Here is a 21,612-nt window from a genome sequence, read left to right as displayed (position 1 = left end):
CCCCAGCTCAACAGTAGCCTTGAAAATAGCAGCCTGCATTCCTGCTACTGGTAGAGGAGAGAAAACAGATGACCTTTGCAAACTGTTCTTGGTTGTTCTGTCTGGCTTTCTGGAGGAGCTTCTCAAAAGGCTGTCTTTTATACACATGGCCAACAGAAACATGAAAAGATGTTCAACACAGCTAATTATTAGAGAAATGCAAATCAAAGCCATAATGAGATACCACCTCACACCAATCAGAATGGTCATTAAAAAGTTCACAAATAACAAATGCTAAAGAGAATGTGGAGAAAAAGGAATCTTCCTACACTGTTTGTGGGAATGTAAAGTGGTGCAGCCACTATGGAACACCACATGGAGTTTCCTCAGAAAAACTACAAATAGAGTTGCCTTATGATCCATCAATCCCACTCCTGGGCATACATCTGGAGAAAATAGTTCAAGAAGATACATATACCCCAATGTTCACTGAAGCACTATTTACAATAGCCAAGACATGGAAATGATGTAATAGTCCATTGACAAATGAATGGATAAAGAAGATGTGGTATATATACACAATGGAATACTACTTAGCCATAAAAAAGAAGGAAACATCCCTTTGCAGCAATATGGATGGGCCTGGAGATTATCATAGTAAATGAAGTAAGTCAGAAAAAGAAAGATAAATATCATGATATCACTTATATGTGGAATCTAAACTATGACAGAAATGAGCTTATCTACAAACCAGAAACAGATTCACAGACATAGAGATTGGATTTGTGGTTGCCAAGGGGCAGGAGGACAGATGAACTGGGAGCTTGGGATTAGCAGATGCAAACTATTACATATAGAATGGGTAAACAACAGGCTCCCACTGTATCACACATGGTTATTATGTGATAAACCATAATGGAAAAGAATATGAAAAAGACGTGTGTATATATATACATATGTATAACTGAATCACTTTGCTGTAGAGTAGAAGTTAACACAAAATTGTTCATCAATTATACTTCAACAAAATTACTGTTTTTAAAAGGTTTGTCTTACCTCAACTGACAGAAACTCTCATTTAAGAGTGCTAAAGCTGATAATAGGGGCAAAGACTTTTTGCTGAAAACATTTATAAGCAAATGTTTTAGTCCCTGCTACCCAGTGAAATAAACATTTGGAGCAAACAGCAGATGAAGCAAAAAGCTTGGGAAGAGAGTTGCAGAGCGGGAAACTTAGACACACATGCTAAAGCTCAAGCTTATAGTTAGCTGTCTTCATGCTCATAAAAGACCTGAGAAGGCCCTACACCTCAACCTCGGGCTGACTTTGAGACTCTGAAGAAGCAGAAAGTGAAGGTTAGGGCAGGGTTGTCAGGCTCCTGTCTGAGTGTTGAAGGCATGTCCCAATACACACATAAAATCCCTCTGTAATGGTTCTAGGCATTTCCTATTCAGTCATTAGCTGAGCACTAAACCAGGCTACTCAGGAAACTTGAACAGCTAAAACAATCATGAAAAGAGAACAAAGTTGGAGGACATACGCTTTCTGATTTCAAAATTTACTACAAAGCTACAGCAATCAAAATAGTGTGGCCCTGGCACAAGGACAGATATAGAGAGCAATGGATACAACTAAGAGTCCAGCAATAAACTCATATAACTATGGTCAACTGATTTTCAAAAAGGATGCCAAGGCCATTCACTGGGAAAGAATATTTTCAACAAATAGTGCTGAGACAGTTGGATAGCCACGCGCAAAAGAATGAAGATGGATCCTTACCATATACCATATATAAAAATGAAGTCAAACTGGATAAAAAGGTCTAAATGTAAAACTGAAAATGCTTAGAAGGAAATATAAGGTTAAGTCTTCACAACCTTAAAACAGGCAGTGGTTTCTTAAATAAGACTCCAAAGTCACAAACAGCAAAAGAAAATGGATAAAATTAAAGTGAAGTCGCTCAGTCGTGTCCAACTCTTTGCGACCCGTGGACTGTAGCTCACCAAGCTCCTCCATCCATGGGATTAGACATCATCCAAATTAAAAGCCTTTGTACATCAAAGGACACTACCAAGAGAGTGCAAAGACAGCCGACACAATGGCAGAAAATATTTGTAAATCATGTATCTCTCGCTGGGCTAGTATCCAGACATATAATAAACACTTACAACTCAATAATAAAAAGACAAACCACACAACTGAAAAATGTACAAGGAATTTGAATACACATTTCTCCAAAGAAGATTTGTAAATGGCCACTATACACAAGAAGATGTTCAACATCATCCATCACTGCTGCTGCTGCTGCTAAGTCGCTTCAGTCGTGTCTGACTCTGTAAGACCCCATAGATGGCAGCCCACCAGGCTCCACCGCCCCTGGGACTCTCCAGGCAAGAACACTGGAGTGGGTTGCCATTTCCTTCTCCAATGCAGGAAAGTGAAAAGTGAAAGGGAAGTCGCTCAGTCATGTCAGACTCTTTGCGACCCCATGGACTGCTGCCTACCAGGCTCCTCCGTCCATGGGATTTTCCAGGCAAGAGTGCTGGAGTGGGGTGCCATCGCCTTCTCCGTCATCCACCACTAGGTAAATGTAAATCAAAGCCAGAATAAGATACCAACTCACATCCACCAGGATGGGCTCTCATCAAATAACAGATAGTCACGAGTATTGGTTAGGAAGCAGAGAAGTTGGAACTCTCATACTTCCCTGGTGGGAATGTAAAATGATATAGCTACTTTGGAAAACAGTTTGGTAGTCTTTCAAAAAATTACCGTATGATCCAACAATTCCAGTCTCAGGTATATAATCCAAGAAAATGGAAAACTTATGTCCACAGATATTCATAGCTACATTATTCATAGTAGCCAAAAACTGGAAACACCACAAATGTCCATTAAATGAATGGAAAACAAAATGTAGTATATTTATTTACACAACAGAATATAATTCAAAACTAAAAAGGAATGAAGTACTGATATACATTACAATGTGGATGAACCTAAGTAAAAGAATCCAGATACAAAAGCCTTCATATTCTGTGACTTATCTATTTAAAATATCCAGAATAGGCAAAACCCTGGAGAGACAACCAAGCAGACTGACAATTGCCAGAAGAGAAGGAGAGGGAAGTTAGGAGTGGCTGCAAACAGGTACGGACTGGGGCGGGGGGATTCTGGAAATGTTCTAGAATTTGACAGTGGTTATGATTGTACAACACTGTGAACATACTAAAAACCACTGAATTAAACACTTTATACTGGTTGAAATGGTGAATTTTATGCTATGTGGATTTAATCTCATCCATAATAATAAAGCTCATGCTGACAACAGGAATTTTTTTTGTAAAATAAAAAGTGCTGCCAAGCAATAAAGTAAATCAGTGTTGGTTTGCACCATATGATAAACGAGAGAGCTGTTGCAACAAAAGCATTTCAACAGTCTTCTCTGTATGCACTATGGCAGAATTGTTCAGCCTCTGTTTACTGGACATATTCCATGGTACAACCTATAATTTCCCCAGTTTCCCACTGATCCTCACGCCAAGTGGCCTGGAGACCTTGCTTCATGCTCCTAGAGGTCCTGGCACAACTGACTAGATGATCAGTATCCAGCTGGAGCGGCAGAGTCAGTCACTTCGCCCACCACTGTGGGCTGGCATGAGCAAGCTGTCCTTTACCACTTCCAGGTGGAGTGGCTGAGTCAGTCACTTCGCCCACCACTGTAGGCTGGCACGAGCAAGCTGTCCTTTACCACTTCTGTTTCCAGCACTTGTTTTATCAGTGAGTGTCCTGCTCGCTGTCCTTGAGATGGAAATATTACTGACACTGTATCTTTAAAAGGTCAGGAAAAGAGACAGGTTACTGCTGATCATCTTTAATTTACATGTTAAAGTGAGAACTTTGTTCAGTGCACATGTTCCTCGCACACTCCTAGATGCAACGTTGGCAGAAGAAAGAACTGCACAATGGCGGTCCATCCAGTCCATCCTGGTTATTGCAACGTCATTGTTAATAATAAGACTTTGTTTAGGACAAAACCCCAAAATCCGAGGCAAATGCTACATAAGAAAGGATGCTAGGAAAGAGGTTAATCTGGACTTTGCGGTCAAATCAGGACATGTCGTGCTAACTCTACTGCAAGCCATTGAAAGATAAGTGTCAAACACCTTGCACTGAAATAAAGTCTACAGAGATCAGAGGTAGAAATCATGTCTGGCCCCTTCAAGGCTTGTGTTTTGTGCTGTAATAATATCATGTAATATTAACAGGTAAAGATAGGTGGTAAAGAACAATCTGGGAGGAATGGAAAAGGGGCAGAAGGTCAAAAGGTTCATTTAGAAGGGAACAGAGATGTCTCCCACGGGTTCATCTCTTACTGAGTATTGACATAAGTCATGTTTTAATTTGATTACTGATATTTTCCAGCTGTCTGTATACAAACTATGCCTAATGCTGCTCACATTATCTAACTTCTGGCTCAGTGCCTCTTATTCAAAATAGCAAGGAGGAGAACAGGAAAAAAATGAATCAGCTTGCAAAATCAGGGGTGTTTTCTCTATCTCTTAAAGTCCTCAAAATACTACATGAATGAATAACCACCATTGGTATGGATAACGCTTATAATTACTCTTAAAACACTGAGATTTATTTTTACAAGACTTCCTTCCATTAGGTTTAAAGACTCAGCATCCACCAAGACGAAACATAATAATGAAAGAGGCTCAGACTGAGCATATATCATGCACTTCCCATTCGGCCCAAGCTGACAGCTGCTTCTGGCTTTCTAAGCTCCTGTGAAGAGCCATGACTTCTTCCCAGAAAGCACTTAGTGCCCAGAGCCTTTCATCTCCTTCCTCCCCAGGTTGCTCCAGACCCTTTGCTGCCACAGACCCCATATGTAGCTTGATGTTTACCAGCACACTTGACTGGTAGACTATTCAGTCTACTGGTGTGGTAGTTCTTGCTGCTGTAATTTGGTGTTTCCAAAGTTTTCTAGAAATGCGTGCCAACAGCTACTTTTTATAACTTAGGTAAATACAATACAGTTTCCAGAGTAAGACTAGTCACACAAAAGACTTTTCCAATAGACATTCAATTGTTCTTTTGTCCTCTAAATCATCTCCCATCCTTCTCACCATATTAGGTGTAGATTTTTGAGAATGGCACTTTCCTGGAGATATCAAAGCATTTCAGCAACCATCATACTTACAGGAAAAAGTTAATTGGGTACAAAGGTGTTGTTTGTTTGTATTTCAATTTGTTGTTTGTATTCCCTGGAGCAGGAAACTATTATGAGTCCAAAATATATTTTCATCTACTATTCAATTGGATTTTCATGGGGCTTCCCAGGTGGTGTTAGTGGTAAAAAAAAAAAATCCCCCTGCCAATGCAGGAGATGCAAGGGATGCAAGTTCGATCCCTGGGTCAGAAAGACTCCCTGGAGTAGGAAATGGTACTCAACTCCAGTATTCTTGCCTGGAAAATTCCAGGGGCAGAGGAACCTGTTGGGCTACAGTCCATGGAGGTGCAAGGAACACGGCGGATCTACTGAGCACATTATAAATCTTTGGAAGATAAATTTAGAATATAGGATGGGTTTCATAATTAGAAAATCTGAGCTGAAATCTGTATTTTAAAATTTATTAGGCATCAAAATAAGGTTTTTCAAGTATGAAAAAAGTAGAACTATATGCTTTATCTACACAATCTTGAAACACCCATTTAAGCCATTTCTGCAGAAAAATATTTCTTTTTTTATTTAAAAAAATTTTTTATTTTTGGCCACACAGCATAGCAGGATCTTAGTTTCCCCGACCAGGGATCAAATTGGTGCCCACTGCAGTGGAAGTATCAAGTCTTGACCACTGGACCATCAGGGAAGTCTCAAAATTTCTATTAAATCAACTGCTGAGATCAGAACATGAGAGATTCTTGTCCCAGAGCGATAAGACTTGAAGTTCTATTGCCAGAAGAATTCAGATATATCAGAGATTAAATAAAAAATGAAAAGTCAGATATCCATTTTTAAAGTTTAGATTTAGTAAAACTTCCTGTCTAGCTTTAGACACTTAGGACATCGTGTGAGGCTTTTGCCCCATGGAGAGGCAGGCAGCTGGCTAGAGGGAAGTAGGAAACCAGTCAGCTCAGAGAGCAGCAACTTTTCTATTGTTTTAAGAAAAATTGAATTTAAAAATTAGATTTATGAGAAATAGTTGTGAAAAGTTGAACAGTTTCTTCCAGGAAGAGACAGAACAGCTGTTATAAGAACAGGACTTGGTATTGCCAAGGACGGTAACCTGAAATTATGCTCAAGGTCACAGCCACAGCTGGCTGTGGGCTGAGTAACTGAGCTGTCTTGAGTCAGGGTCAGGCTGAGCAGAAGCACTCTGGATCGTGCCAGGAGTTAGAGCCCTTCATCTAACTGAGAGAAAGCAGACTGAAACGTAACAGGGGCCAGGGGGAGGGACATTTTTCCCAAGAGCTATATCTAAAGGAAATATTACTCTTTATTATCTGAGGTCTATTGGATATTAATAGGCCTCTCTGCTAGTGTACTTTTGGTTGTATATTCTGTGAGCTCTTAGGAGCAGAGTGATGAGGTCCAACATCTGGTGCTTACAGGGCTGCGCTGGGATTAAAGATGCCTAGGAACCATTGTGGGCTTCCCTGGTGGTTCAGTGGTAAAGAATCTGCCTGCCATGCAGAAGACCTGGGTTCGATCCCTGGGTCAGGAAGATTCCCTGGAGGAGAGCATGGCAAGCCATGGTAGCACTCTTGCCTAGAGAATCCCATGGAGAGAGGAGCCTACTGAGTTGGACATGACCGAAGCGACAAAGCAACAGCAGGGACCAATGTACTACCAGAGTGTAAGGGAGAAGAGATGCTGCGGGCCGTCTTCTTCACCAGTGAAAGGAAGGTTCGTTTGATGCCACCAACTTTGAAAGAGGCGTTTAGTGCTCTCTAGCTTCCTTAAAGCCAAACAGAGCAAACTTCCTTTGAGTATGGAGATGCAGGCCTAAAAAATCAATTATGTAAAGTTTAAAAATAAAATTAAAAAAAAAATCCTATCTGCTTGTGTTTCGCCAAAGTTAGGTTTTTGGTTTTGCATTAGAAATGAGGAGAATTTAAGCCTCAGTTAAACCTCTGAAGTGCTCTGCCTTCAGCATCTTGAGTGGGATTTCTAACCAAGGCCCTTAGACTTAATGCAGTTTTGGGGTTTGCAGCTATGACTATGGATGAATTAGAGCAAGAAACATTGACTTGCCTCAAGCCCCTGTGTTAATACTGAACACCCTTTCTCACAGAAAAGGCCAGGAAGAAAATGATTCTCACTTGTACTATCCTGTTCTATGCTGGTACCCAGAAAAGCCCATCTTGAGATAGGCACATCCATTTGAAAAGGTGAGATTACACAAGCATAATCACGAATTAGTGCCATATGTTGAAGAGCCTTTGTTATTTATGCCTGAACCAGATGCTTCTCTCCCCTACATTATATTTGCAATCAATCATTTTTAGCTCGTTTTCCTGATGCAATGTCAATTTAATAAAAGAATGGTGCTTCCTTTTTCCTTCATGACTATGAACGCTCTCATGACCAAATAACCTCACTATTTCATCTCAGAAAGGGTCCCCTTGGAATTAATTACTTTGAAATCAAAGTATCCACAGCTCCTTTTAAAAACATCATTGGCACTTCTTCCCAACAGATTATCCACCATAATTGAATCAAATTTTCACCATGATGTCACAGAGAATTAGAATGATAAAAATACACAGTGAACCATTACAATTAACCCAACTACTCCACGGCAGTTTTCAAATGATACTATTACTTTACATTGTAAAATGGATTTTTAAATGTCCTGCTATGGAATTAAGCCTGAAATTTAAATATAGACACATGAGATCCATGAAATTCTGCCTTGAGTGCAACATATATCATCAACCTTGTGCCAATGTTTTACTAGTTTTTTTAAGTACTGATTGAATTATATACTTATATAGCTCTTTTCAAAGTTTAGAGAAAGTTGACTTTTAAATGCGGTGACTCTCAAATATTGATACCCATTCCCCAAGCTACACAAGAACAATTTTCCTATTATTTTGTTTTCTGTTTCTTAGTCCTTCCTTTCACCACACAATATCCCAGTACCTGCCTCTTTGACTATTTCCTAATGAAAACCTGTATCAATTTTCTTGATGCTAATTCAGACTGAAGACCCACTCAGCTCAGGTTTTTTCCCCTATAGATGCACTATTCATTTCATTCTCATCTGTTACTGAAAAATGGATATGGGGCTACAAGAGATGGGAATACAGGGCTGGATTCAGGTACAATTAGATTCAGAGATCAAATAACTCATTGTGACTATTTTTCACCATCCTATGGCAGAGCCTCCTACTATATTGGTTTAATGCTTAGACTCCATGATGAACTCCTGACAGCTTGAGCTCTTTGTGGTAGTTAAAACCAGCCACACAGTGGCTAAAACCTCTCAAGTGGGCAAAACAGAAGATGTTTTTGTGAAGTCCTCTTTACAAGTCTGAGGCTCACTCTGACTGGACTAGGTTAAGTCACATGCGTCTCTTGAATCAATCATTGTGGTCATGAAAATACGATCCAGTGGTTGGCTTAAACCATGATGATATGTTACCTCTGAATTTTGGAGGTAAATTCTCCAAGACTACATCGATCCAGCATGGAGGGTGGATTCCTCATTCCCAAAGTCAGAGACCATAACCGGAAGAATTGAGTTGGGGAGGGAAATGAGTAGTATAGTCTTTCTACCTAGTCTCTACAGCCTGAGCGCCTGGCACAGCGTAGACTATTCATTGAAAGAGTAAATGTCTAGTTCGTGTATGTTAGTGTACTCTCCATGTTTTTTTCCCTTGCTCCAGTCTTACAAACTTTCTGGCTCAGAAAAGCATCTGGTGAATTCTTAGCTGACATTCACTGAGAATTCCTTTAACTACATGTCTTTCCTTTTTTATACAGCTGAGCTCTGCCCAAGAAGGTGAGAATCATTTGAATTACTCTGGAGCAATTCAATTGTTTCTGAAGAAATCGGATGCAATTGAGTTGCTTGTTGATACATCTTCAGGGGCAACTGAACAGTGTCTGATAGAGTTGGGAGCAATTCAATTGCATCTGAAAACTTCTCACTATTCAATTGGGTTTAAAAATTATTTTGACATAACTCTATGACATCTAACATGTAACAGTTGTTCCTTGACATGTAACAATTGTTCTCTGCACAAAAGCCACCCTAGGAGTAAACCTTTTAAACAATTTTTGACCTGAATATTAATCTATTTTTAGTCATCAAAAAATAAATCTGAATGTTCTTCTAATGGTTATAAAGAAAGCTAGAGAGAGCATTTCTAAACAAATAGCTATTTAAATAAGTGGCAGTAGTGGCCAAAACATAAATCTAGTAGAAGGTACACAGAGAAGGCAATGGCACCCCACTCCAGTACTCTTGCCTGGAAAATCCCATGGACGGAGGAGCCTGGTAGGCTGCAGTCCATGGGGTTGCTAGGAGTCGGACACGACTGAGTGACTTCACTTTCACTTTTCACTTTCGTGCATTGGAGGAGGAAATGGCAACCCACTCCAGTGTTCTTGCCTGGAGAATCCCAGGGATGGGGGAGCCTGGTGGGCTGCTGTCTCTGGTGTCGCACAGTGTCGGACACGACTGAAGTGACTTAGCAGCAGCAGCAGCAGCAGCAGTAGGAGGTACAAATTGCAATTCTAAAGTTAGAGAAAGATACCTTCTAGAAGAGAAATGAGGACCTTACAGACGGCTTGCTCCAAGAGGCTTTTTCCCATGGATTTAATTAGGAATAAGGAATGTGCTGTTCAAGACCTCTCCTCAAATACAGTTTAATGCAGAGAATTTTACTTTGATTTATTATGAGGTTGAGAATGAATGTGATATAAGAAACTAGGGTAATTCACATAAGTGGATTTTTAATCCTTTGGGCTCACCTACTCTAACTTTGAAGCCCTCGTGAGTTTCATCCCAACTTTTGTATTTTCAACAAGTAATTGAATAAAAGGAATAGAACATTGGGGGCAAGAGAGTCTTATTACCCTATTAAGTTACATAGGAGCCTGTCCTTCGAGCAACCGTCAAGCAGACAATTTGTCTTTGGTAGTCAAGGTCGGCATCCCCAGCCACGTCTCTCAGAACTCTCAACCCCTTGGTGGAGACAATTTTTATCTCTTAATTCCCCAGTGGCCCTGCCTTTCCTCCCCACATTTACCGAACTGTGTTCTTAAATCATTCACACACACTTAGCAATACCTGACAATAACCTAACATGCTGCACCACTGTGGATATTTGAGTTTTGAGACATATTAGAGCTTTAAAGTCATTAAATATCAACAGGAATTTCAGACCCTGTCATGGAGGAGAAAAGACTCCAAGTGACACTACACTTCTTGACCCGAGCGTGGGTCACATGGCTGTGGTCAGTTGTACACTAGGAGGCGTGTACTCTTCTGTGTGCACATACTTCAATTCAGAATTTTAAAATATCCAGGAGAGAGATAAGGAAGCCTGAATTAAAGTCAGAGTGGAGAGAAGTAGTCACAATTGAGATACTTCAGTGGTAAAATCAATAGGGCTTGACAATTAGTATTATGTGAGCAAGGGACCTGGCATCATAGTGTTTGGGATGCCAGGTTGACAACATTGGTGTTAACAAAGATGGAGTTGATGGATGAAGAATATAGGAGAATAGGTTTTGGGGGAAGATAACAGGTTTTATTTTCGGATATGTTGAGCTTGAGCCACTGAGGCTTTGAAATAGAGGTCAGTATCTTGGGAGAGAAGAGGAGCCCAGAAATAGATGTAGATCATTGATGTGTCAGTGGTAAACGAAGCACCTGTTGGTTGAAAGTTAACCAGGAGAATGTATTTGAATGTATTCTTTGGGAAGTAGATTGAGCTTGGACCCCCGGAGAGCACCAATATGTTATACATTCTCTCTCTCAGTAGATAGGTAGATAGAGATATAGGCATATATTACATGTGTCTATATGTGTATCTAGATAGAGAAAGAGAGAGGAAATGAGGCCACACAGAAGACCAGAGAGGGGAGATCTGTAGGACCAGGTAGAACAGCTTCATGGAAATCAGCTATTTTGGCATTATAGCTTTGGCAGGTGCTTTGATGGAAGATGCTTTGGATACCATGTAGTGAAAAATTTCTCTCCTCCTTATATAGAGAATGAAGGAAATGTATTAAAACCATCATAGAGCCAAAATTTTTAACAATCAATATAGTATGGGCACCCACCAATCAGAATGAACCTTCAACCAATCAGGAGGGATGCTGGCACATAAACCGCATAGGTCTCACCTATGTCTGTGGCTGAGTGTGCACCTCCCAAGACCCTCACTGATTACGACTGAGGCACAGTGTAAGGTGGAAGTTAAGAGAGTGGGCTTCAGATCCAGACTGCCTGGCTTTTATTTCTGGTTTGGCCACCTGGCATGTAGAAAGCATTAGAAAATGTTAGTTGTTAGTATAATTTCTGAAGAATAACCTAGGCCTTGGGGGAAATCTGCCTTCCTAAACCCACAGAGCTGAACCTTGCTCTTTCAGACATGTTGAATCCATATGGGCAATGATACATTCCTACAGCCATGATCTCCTCTTGGACAAACTCCTAAATTCAATTAGCATCTTCAGTTCAACTAAACAAAATGTGGGAAAAAATCCCAACTGCTTCAGATACTTCAGTTAGATGAAATCAGTAAGGGAGAAAAAAATGTTTGAAACAAAACCAAAAACTCACTACAGACATTTCATGGTTGGAACTACAAGCATTTCAAAGGCATTTGCTTTTTTGGAGCAAGCTTTTGGACTTTTGACTAAAATGCTATTTAAGAAGTGAAATTTGGAAGGAAGAGACACTCTGTGGTACAACTGTTTCATGTCTATATCCTGAAATGGACTTTTGCCAGAGTTTTTGCTTAAGTTCTGTTTACAGTGGCCATTATTTTGTGGGAAAATAAAAAGAGCTCTTAAATCACAAATCAAAGGAAAAAATCGAAAAAGACATGTTTGTGGCTTTTGGAAAAATCTGCTCATCGGTACCATCTCCTACAATTTGTAAAAACCTGCAGAATCAAAAGCTCAGAGAAACCACAGTGGTGGGCCAGTTTAGGAGTAGTTTCTTGTGAACTGTAGGGAAATTGATTAAAAATGAAAAATGTCAGGCTTCCTCCCAGAACAGTGGGGACAGCCTGAGAGAAAGAACATAGTAGGGTCACCACAGTTAAAGGAGGTGACTCAGATATCACCTGTGCAGGCTGGCTCACCCAAATCATTCAGTCACATGATCCCCTTTGCTGTTCTCCAATCTCTCACTTTCATTTTCTCTAGACGACTTCCGTTAAGTCAATTGCTTAAGTAGATTAAATGCTTTCTCGCTTATTGTCTATTTCGTTTCTAGACTGTTCTGTTCCTCATTGTATTTCCAGTTGCCAGAACTCTGAGAACACAGAAGGATGCTCAGGCATTTGTGCTGAACGAATGTGTAAATGAATGAGTGAATGCGGTTGCTGTAGTGACCATTTTGGATAAGCTGCTGTATAAACTCTGTGCCAGATATGTTATCAGTCAATTTGACACTTGATCAATTTAGTAGGGGTTTTGACTAAATTAAACAGTTAAACCAATTTTAAAAAATGATTAGCCCCGGAATTTCATTCAGAGCCTTAGTCTAGACCCGTTCTAACTGGTACCTCCTGGTACACCTCCTTCATAATTTTCGTTTGTACTTGGTTGTTTCACAGTCATAATAATAACGAATAATAGAAAACAAATAATATAGTATATTGCAGAAAAGTTAGGCTGTTGAGGCAAAATGGTCGATCTAGGTAAGTCAAATCAAACCAGGGGCTTAAAGATTAAGGCCAATTGACCTGAATGTAGTCAGTATACTGACAATTGAATCACCTGATTTAGAGCCTGGTGGCTCAGACCGTAAAGAATCTGCCCACAATGCGGGAGACCTGGGTTCGATCGCTGGGTTGGGAAGATCCCCTGGAGGAGGGCAGGGCAACCCACTCCAGTATTCTTGCCTGGAGAATCCCCATGGACAGAGGAGCCTGGTGGGCTACAGTCCATGGGGTGGCAAAGAGTCGGACACAACTGAGCGACTAAGCACACAGCATAGACCACACTCGCTGCATCCTTACTTTAAATAACTAAAAAGAACTTTCTAGTGCTTACTAGGTGCTGAATCTTACTATTATACTTGAAAAGCATATAGGTGTCATTCATTTGTTTGGGAAAAGAAGTCTTAGGAAAAGACAGATAAAAAGGAGGAAAGAAGGGAGGGATACTGGCAGGCAGTAATACACACACACACGCCCCTAAAATAAATTCAAACAAAACTCAATTCCTTAAAATCTAAAGCACTTAAAATGAAAGTGAAACGGTGCCCCTTAAGCGTATTGCCAGAAGGAACATGTAAATGAGGGGTCAGCATGGTATCCTGGATGTTTTATTGGGAAGAAATATAAACCATCTAGCAGCTGGCTCCACTACTGGAAAGTTATCTCAAAAATATATTTTATCAAATGCACTGAATTAGGTAAGTGAGTGAAGGTCACTTTATACGAAGAAAATGTGAACTATTTTGTTTGCTTGATATCAACGCTTTGTGATTTTAAGTGTAATAGAGCATTCTAAAACCACATAGATAAAGCCCTCTCCAAAATCCATAAAGGAGCTTTTGTTTACATAATAATGATAACTATTATGGTTCTTCACTGGGAGAAAAAAATTCTGTGGAGGAAAAAGGTATTTTCTTCTAGGGGTTAAGTTGTATAGAATGGATTCCACCTCTATTCAGGCTGGGCCATGTCGGTATTCAGGGCCAAAAATAAAGGTTGAGAAAAGGAGAACTGACTTGTAAATTGACAGGGTTCAAAGAGTTCAGTATAAAGTGATGAAGAACCATGCAGGGAAGACAAAGTTCTTCAGAAGTACGTTCACATTATAAATGGATCTTTGTAGTTCCATGCTTTGTAGGTATTTGATGACTAAAGGAATTAACTATCATTTTCATAATATATGCCAGGCTCCATACTAAATGTTTTACTTAAAAGTTTTTTTTGTTTGTTTTAGCCTCATAATCATCTCATGTGGTACATACTATCACTCCTGTTTTACAGGTGGGGATATGAAGCTGAAGTTCAAACAGCTATTGGAAAGTAAAGCCGGCTAGTGGTGAAACACAAGCTCCCACGTGGCAGCCAGCAGCCTGAGAGTACTTCACTCAGTTCTGGCCTACCACCAAGACTGGGCTATCCTGGCTTCTCCAGTGGTCCATTGGTTTAAGACTCTCTGCTTCCACTGCGTGAGTGTGGGTTTAATTACTGGTCAGAGAAGTTCCACATGCTATGAGGTGGGGCCAAAGGAAAAAAAAAAACAAAGATTGGGCTATCCTGCATTTGTTGTGACATGGGTGTATGTAGAGATTATTATACTAAGTGAAGTAAGCCAGACAGAGAAAGACAAATATCATATCACATATTATATGTGGAACCTCAAAAAAAAATACAAATGAATTTATTTACAAGACAGAAATAGACCCACAGTCATAGAAAACAAACTTACAGTTACCAAAGGGGAAAGAGGGGAGGGATAAATTAGGAGTTTGGGATTAACATATACACACAATACTATATAAAATAAACAATCTACTGCATAGCACAGGGAACTATACTCAATAAACTCAATAACCTTTAATAGAGAATATAAAGAACATATATATATTTACATACATATATACACGTATGGGTTTTCCAAGTGGTGCTAGTGGTAAAGAAGCCACCTGACAATGCAGGAGATATGAGACTCAGGTTCGATCCCTGGGTCAGGAAGATTCCCCTGGAGGAGGAAATGGCAACCCATTCCAGTATTCTTGCCTGGAAAATTGCATGGACAGAGGAATCTGGCAGGCTACAGTCCACGGGGCCGCAGAAAGTTGGACATGACTGAGCGCGCGCGCGCGCGCGCACACACACACACACACACACACACATATGTATGACTCACTTTGTTGTACACCTGAAACTAACATTGTAAATCAACTATATTTCAATATGAAAATTTTAAATTAAAATAAAAAGTTGGAAAATCATAGATCTAAATAAAAAGCACTCAGTGTTCCATTAAAAGAAGAGAATGGGCTATCCTGAAATTTGGGATAAACCTTTTCCCCCTAGAACCTAAATTATTTCACTCCCATTGCTATGGTCAGTCAGGCAGAACCAGAAAACAGGTGCCCAGATGATGCTTGGGCACTGGCTGAGGGGTGGTGTTTTGTTCCCATAGCATCTGAGGGAGATTTTCATACTTCTGCCACGATGATGGATTCAAACCTACCCAGAAAGGTGATAGTCAATTCTGACATTTAAAGATATAATTGAAAACAAAAGAGGAGAGGGCAGTTGAGGGGGTCATGCTGCAATTACAGAATGGATTACATCTAGGTTTACTTGGTGAGATTTATTAGACGAAAACAATTTGGAAACCAGAGTCTTACCTAAGGCAACAAGGAAAATAGGAAATGGTTCCAGAGACAAAAACTTGGAAGAAGAAGAAAAGAGGAGAGTGGGGAGAAGGGAAGCTGAAGCGACCTAGAGGAAGGGAGCATAATTTAAACTACCAACGAGGGAGGTGGATCAGAGCGACCAGCCTTGGGAGACAGTCTGTGAGAGGGGCGATGAATTAGAATGAGGGGCACTTGGAGAACTGTGGACTCCAGTTGCCATTTCATCTCTTTACATGAAAATGAAAGATAATTTATTTGGCAGGAAATAAACAAAAACAAACCCTCTGGGTCTCTGAGTGCACTTGGATTTGTGCAGCCCTGTCCCAGCTGCTTAGAAATAATTTCTGAGTCCTCAGTCTTGTCACCAGCAATGAGAACCCCTAGCCTCCTAATGCATGCGGTGGAAGAACAAATGAAAATCAAATGGGAAAAGGCAGGGGAACTCCATGCCGCTTGTCAAGAGACGGGGGAAGCAGAAACATAACCTTGTAATGAAGTGATTGAGAGATTGTTAAGACAACCCAGGTACAAGATAAATCATCATCTCAGCGACGTGATTGCCTGATTCCCTGGCAGACAATACACCAGGTGAACTTCCCCCTTTCGAATAAAGCAATCTCGCCCTGAGACAAGAACAATTTCCCTGCATATTGCAGAGGAAGTGCGAAGTGGCACTTTGGATAAGGGATTGAAAGTGCCTGTCAGACGTGTTCTCAGAGCCTGACATCCATCCCAAGCTCTGGACACCTGCTGAGAGAATTCTCTCTTGCTGTTCCGATTAATCCAGCCCCCCGCATGCACCCGCAAACTGGCAATGGGAATATGAACTTGTCGAACTCATCAATGGACTGACTGCTCGTAAGGAAGCAAAGCAACAGTTTGGGTTGCACTGTAGCCCATCTGCATGTCTGTATCGAGTCTGTTCTATGGAGCTGCCTCATTTTTTACTCTTTCTGTACAGAAGCCCAGCCATGCATGGCTCCAGCCTGGGTCAGAAATAAGGAATTCACTCTCTAGAAATGCAGTGTCTTGGCACTTCAATGGGGTTTGACTGATGGTGAAATTGAATGTGAATTTCAAGCAGGCCATTTCCTTTGACTACTTCAGGGAAAGGTTGTCATGAAGAGAGCTTTTTAAAACCAAAGAGGAGAGCTGGTCATTAAGCCTCAGGAGTGGCTGAATGCCACAGAAGGCATTCACAGACTTTGGCCATAATGATATTGCTATTTATACATTTCCATAATAAGCACTTAGTTCCGAGGGAGCTCAAATAGTTTTACCACACAAGTTTCTTAATCTTTGGAGTATTCCTCAACTACAGAATGAGGATTAGTTTTATTAGCTCCATTTACAGATAGAGAAAAGGAAGGCTTAGAAAGGTTAAGTTTCTAGCTTCCGGTCACTGAGCAGATCAAGACGTAAGCCGTGGATGGAACTCCTGTTCCTGCCTTCCAGTCCAGGGCTGTTTTCCATCCCACTAGATACACACAAGAGATGCACACAAGGCTTTCTTGCTCAGAATACAAGAGTAGAGCCAAGGGTTGGGGCGACAGACGGGAAGCCACAGCTCGGAGTAGCGTGGCTTGTGTTCTCGCTGCTGCACACCCTGCCCCTGGGAGCCCTGAAAACGTGAGGGAGGAGGGTGCATGGGTGGGGGTTCACAGGCCTTCCCAGCAGCCTAGGGATGAGCACAACTGTGGAAATTCCAGAACTCCCTTCCCCATCTCCTTCCTGGATTAATAAGGAGAGGATGGTGGCCAGGGCAGGTGTACCATGGGAAGCGTGTTGTCTGGAGATGGGAGACCAGGCCCTGGGCTCTTAGTCAAATCATTTGCCTCCTGCCTGGAGGCGGCCGTTAAGCTGGGAACAGCTCACTGGTTGCAGCAGCAACTGGGAGCCTGTGAAAAATACAGACTTCCAGGTCTCACCTCAAACCAATGAAATCAGTTCCTGCTCCTCACAAGATCTCTCCATGATTCATAGGTTCATTAAACTTTGAGACTCAGGGTAGATGCCAGATTTATAGCATCTGAATTAGCACCCCTGATTCTCCACTCAAACCATCCATGTGACCCCAGGCATGTTCCTTAACTCCCATTCACTCATCTGTGAAATTAGGGACAATAAGACTGTCTACATCAGAGGTTATTATGAGGATTAAATGAAAGAATCCATTGCATTAAGGCCGACGAGAGAGAATTCACACCATATATTATGAACAATGCCCACCACATAGCAAGGACTCCCAATACATGTTACCTTCAGTCTGTCTCTTCTAATTCATTTCAGTGTGACTGCACATGGTAAAATATTTGGAGGGGAACATATCGATTTGTTCTGGGGCCCCCATTTTTAGAACAGCTCTGTTTTATAACCCATATATCCTGCTGGATCTTTCCTCCAACCAATTTCCTATCAATCCCTCCCCTCTCTCAAATTTTTGTTTCCATGTCAAGGATGCCTGTGGGGGCACAAGACTCCCCATGAACTTGAGTCAGTCCCTGCCCCACGACTGAGCTACAATCTCATCCATACCAGATCCCACAAGGATCCTGAATGCTATTCAGAACAATGAGTGTAAACAGAACAGTGGGACAGTCCTCTCACCCACAGCCGCCTGCAAAGCCTGGCATTGTCAGGAAGGTTTGGAGGTTAAACTGGTTTGTGACATGGGAAGGAAATAATGGGATGAAACCGGCTGCCTACTGTTCCCTTGACCTTTATTTAGCACACAGAGCTTTGTATAAAAACACACATGCTTTCAGAATGAATTCTGCCAACCAAGTAAAGGCTAACCCAGGTTGGTCTATTCACAAAAGATCACCATTTCTTTAACTACTAGAGAGAGGTTTATAAGGAGAGGCCCACTTCTATCCATGAACCCAGGCCTTAATGAAGCAGTGGAACCAGGGCCAGTTCTTCATTTGGCCCCCAGCACCCACAACCAGGAAAACAGAGTGGAGGCGTACAAGGAAGCCTCCCTGACCACTTGCCAGCCAGAGGGAACCACGTCTCACATTTTTAAAGTTAAATTTCCAATGAGGATGTATCTTCAGGACCTAGTGATCAGAATTTCTCATCATAATACCTAAATTTTTTACCCTTCCCTTCCCTCTTTCCTTCCTTCAGACCACAAGAAAAAGAGCTGAGATCTCAGGGTTAAGGGCTGAAATCAGCTGGCCTCAATGAAAAGAGGAACAGACTTCATTAAGCAGTTAACCGTCTGCTCACTAGAGCACCACCTGGAAATCTGAACCTTCAGAGCTGACAGATATTATATGTTTTTTAAGCAGGTAAGACCCAGAAGTGTTAGTAATGTGTTCCCAAACAATCTGCTCAGTTACGAGGTGTTGCTACACAGGACTGCTGACGTGAATTCAGGTCTTTCTCCTCTCCCACTCTTTCCTCCCAGCAGTTTCTTTATTTACCCTGTTTATCAACCCCATAAACACACTATGAGTTTAAATAAAGAGTGGGTGGGATCAAGCCCTGCCATGGAAGGTCCACTGGGGTTTTTCATTCAGGCCTCCCGAACCCCGGGGGCTCTTCCTGGAATGTGGACAACCTCTTAGCTTCCAGGTGCGGATGCTGCAAATGTTGCTTGCCGTTAGTGGGCACACACATTTACAGCAGGGGTAGGATGTAACAGGAAGACATAGGCTTCCTGCTGTTCTCCTGACATTGATTCACTTGGAGTGGGGTGCATGTTTATATCAATGTAAAACAGCTGTCACATAAACACAGCCTGCCATAAAGAAGCAGAACAAGAGCCAAGCGACTAAGCAGGGGAGGGAAACAACTGGATTGAAGTATTGACTGGGTGAACAACACACACATATACAAACGAAGAATTTGTTACTTTAGTTATTAAACATTTAATTTGGTAAAGGTCTCATCCTAAAAGATGAATCCTATAAATGGTCAGGCTTTGGCTTTCTCAAGTAAAACTGGAGCTGGCAAAAGTGCTGTGTTGACAGCCTCGCAGGTAGAAATGTGCAGAAAGCAGCTGGTTTGGGGGTCTCGGCACGATTTGTGCAAACAGCCTCCCTCTTCATAGGTGTGCTGACATCTCTATTTTTCATTTATGAAAAATCTGGGTGCCACTTAAACCTTGGCAAGGCCTCAGAAAGCCAAACAGAAAGTGTCTCAAGCGTTTTCTACTTACTGCTCTGTCTTCCAGGAAATCCCAGCATAACTCGTAGATTCTGGATGCAGAGATGACATGGGTCAGCGTTGGCTTCCGTGAGCTCTCTCCTCTTCAGGGGAGAAGGAGGTTGGGAAGTCAAGGCTGGACTTTGAACCAACCATTAAACCCAAGCCAGTCTTCCCACTCCTGAATGTCTTCTCTCGGTCCTGTCTCCAGCATCCATCAGTATCACTGGCAGGGCTTGTCAAAACACTAACTGCTAAGACCCCACCTACCCCTAGAGTTTCCCAAGTGGCTCAGTGGGTAAAGAATCTGCCTGCAAAGCAGGAGACACAGGTAACGCAGGTTCAATCCTCGGGTCGGGGAGATCCCCTGGAGGAGGAAATGGCAACCCACTCTAGTATTCTTGCCTGGAGAATCCCATGGAGGATCCTGGTGGGCTACAGTCCACAGGGTCACAAAGAGTCAGACATGACTGAAGCCTCTGAGCATGCACACATGCTCCTACCCTCAGAGTTTACCGTTCAGTGCTTCTGAGGTTCAGGGAGGAGAGTGGAAATTTGCATTTCTAACAAGTTCCAGCTGTAGATCTATTAAGTACTAACAAGGGATGCAGATGCTGCTGGTCCAGACATTGCACTTTGAGAACTCCTACGTTAGGAAAACTTGGGGGGCTGAGGCATGCCCCGAAAGTCCTGTTCTGTCTTCAGGATTCAAATCTATTGATATCCTGGGGAAAGGTGAGAGTGGTTATCTCTGAAACAATGCTCTCAGACCTAGAGCTGACAGGAATAGGACCATTCCTTGAAGAGGAAGGCATGGACATCTTCGACTCGGTGGCTGTACTGGGGGACTGTATTTGGTTTTACATCAGCCTGGAACATCTGAGTCACACAGAGCCAGGTCCTCCCCCGGCCCGCCTGGAAGTACAGGACAGGCAACGTGCAATTCCCTGCCTGAATAGTAAGATTCATTATGGATCCTCTCTCTCCCCCCTTCCTCATGACCAAAGTCGTTCAAGTGATTTAGAGCAAAGGATCAAGGGAGACTGTGGAATATAATGGAATGAGGACAGAATACCCTTGTTCTTGAACATTTTCCCAACACTTCTGTGGCCCATTGCCAAAACCGTGGAACATTCTGTGAAACAATTTCACCATCCACGTCACCTCCCAATTTCACATGCCAGGACACTCAAGTTTATCTGAAATTTCATTTCTGATAGGAACCTTCACTTTCTAGGTTATTTCTGTATTTTTGCTCATTACTTTATTTTTTTGCTCATTTGCCCATTAACTACTTTCCATCATGAGAAAGAAGTTGTAATATATCACCAGAATGACTGTGTCCTCTACAAGCAGAGCACTTCAAAGTCTCTTGGAGATGTGAGTATTTGCTTGCGAGCTCAGGGACTCACTCCCACATGCTAGCCTTGGAGCATGTGTTTCATCAAAATTATAAATTACGACAACCATGGAGCTTTGAGGTTGAAAGAACAAAGTTAAATCATTGCATGCCAAGGGTTGACTGGCTTGGGCTGACTTGAATTCTGGGTGCCAAGCCAGACCCCCTATACTAACTGACTATGCATTTTTATCCAGGTTATTTCATCTTTCTGGGCCCCATCTTCCTTATCTGTGCTTTGGCAGTTCCCTTGACTGGCCGGAAGATCACTGTTTTGCAAGGCAGTGCATTCCATTGTCGGGCAGCTCATTCCAAAGTCAAAAGTTTCTTCTGTAATTTATGCCCAAGTCTGACACCCTTTATCATCAACTCACTTTCCCTACTTGTGCCCTCTGGAAAAACACAGATAAGCCTCCTCCTTCGTCATACCCTTGAAAACAGCTCTCATGGCCCCTTTAAATCTTCTCTTTTGGTGGTACAGCTGAAGTTCCCTCAGCT

General features: G+C 41.8%; 1 long non-coding RNA gene across 1 annotated transcript in view; it reads right to left on the bottom strand.

Annotated features, from left to right (window-relative positions):
• LOC147350462 (uncharacterized) overlaps nucleotides 1–20,727 on the bottom strand; it is a 36,220-nt gene extending 15,493 nt beyond the window's left edge. The window contains exon 1 of the long non-coding RNA XR_015148927.1: nucleotides 19,729–20,727. This is a non-coding gene — a long non-coding RNA (uncharacterized LOC147350462). The remainder of the gene's footprint in view (nucleotides 1–19,728) is intronic.
• Nucleotides 20,728–21,612: the final 885 nt, after the last annotated feature.

Source organism: Bos grunniens, chromosome 20, assembly GCF_055505025.1.
Source record: "Bos grunniens cultivar Pamir isolate PY7600 chromosome 20, Bosgru_T2T1.0, whole genome shotgun sequence".
NCBI lineage: Eukaryota > Metazoa > Chordata > Mammalia > Artiodactyla > Bovidae > Bos > Bos grunniens.
The sequence above is the reverse complement of the archived record's forward strand: the minus strand, read 5'-3'. Positions and strand labels throughout refer to the sequence as shown.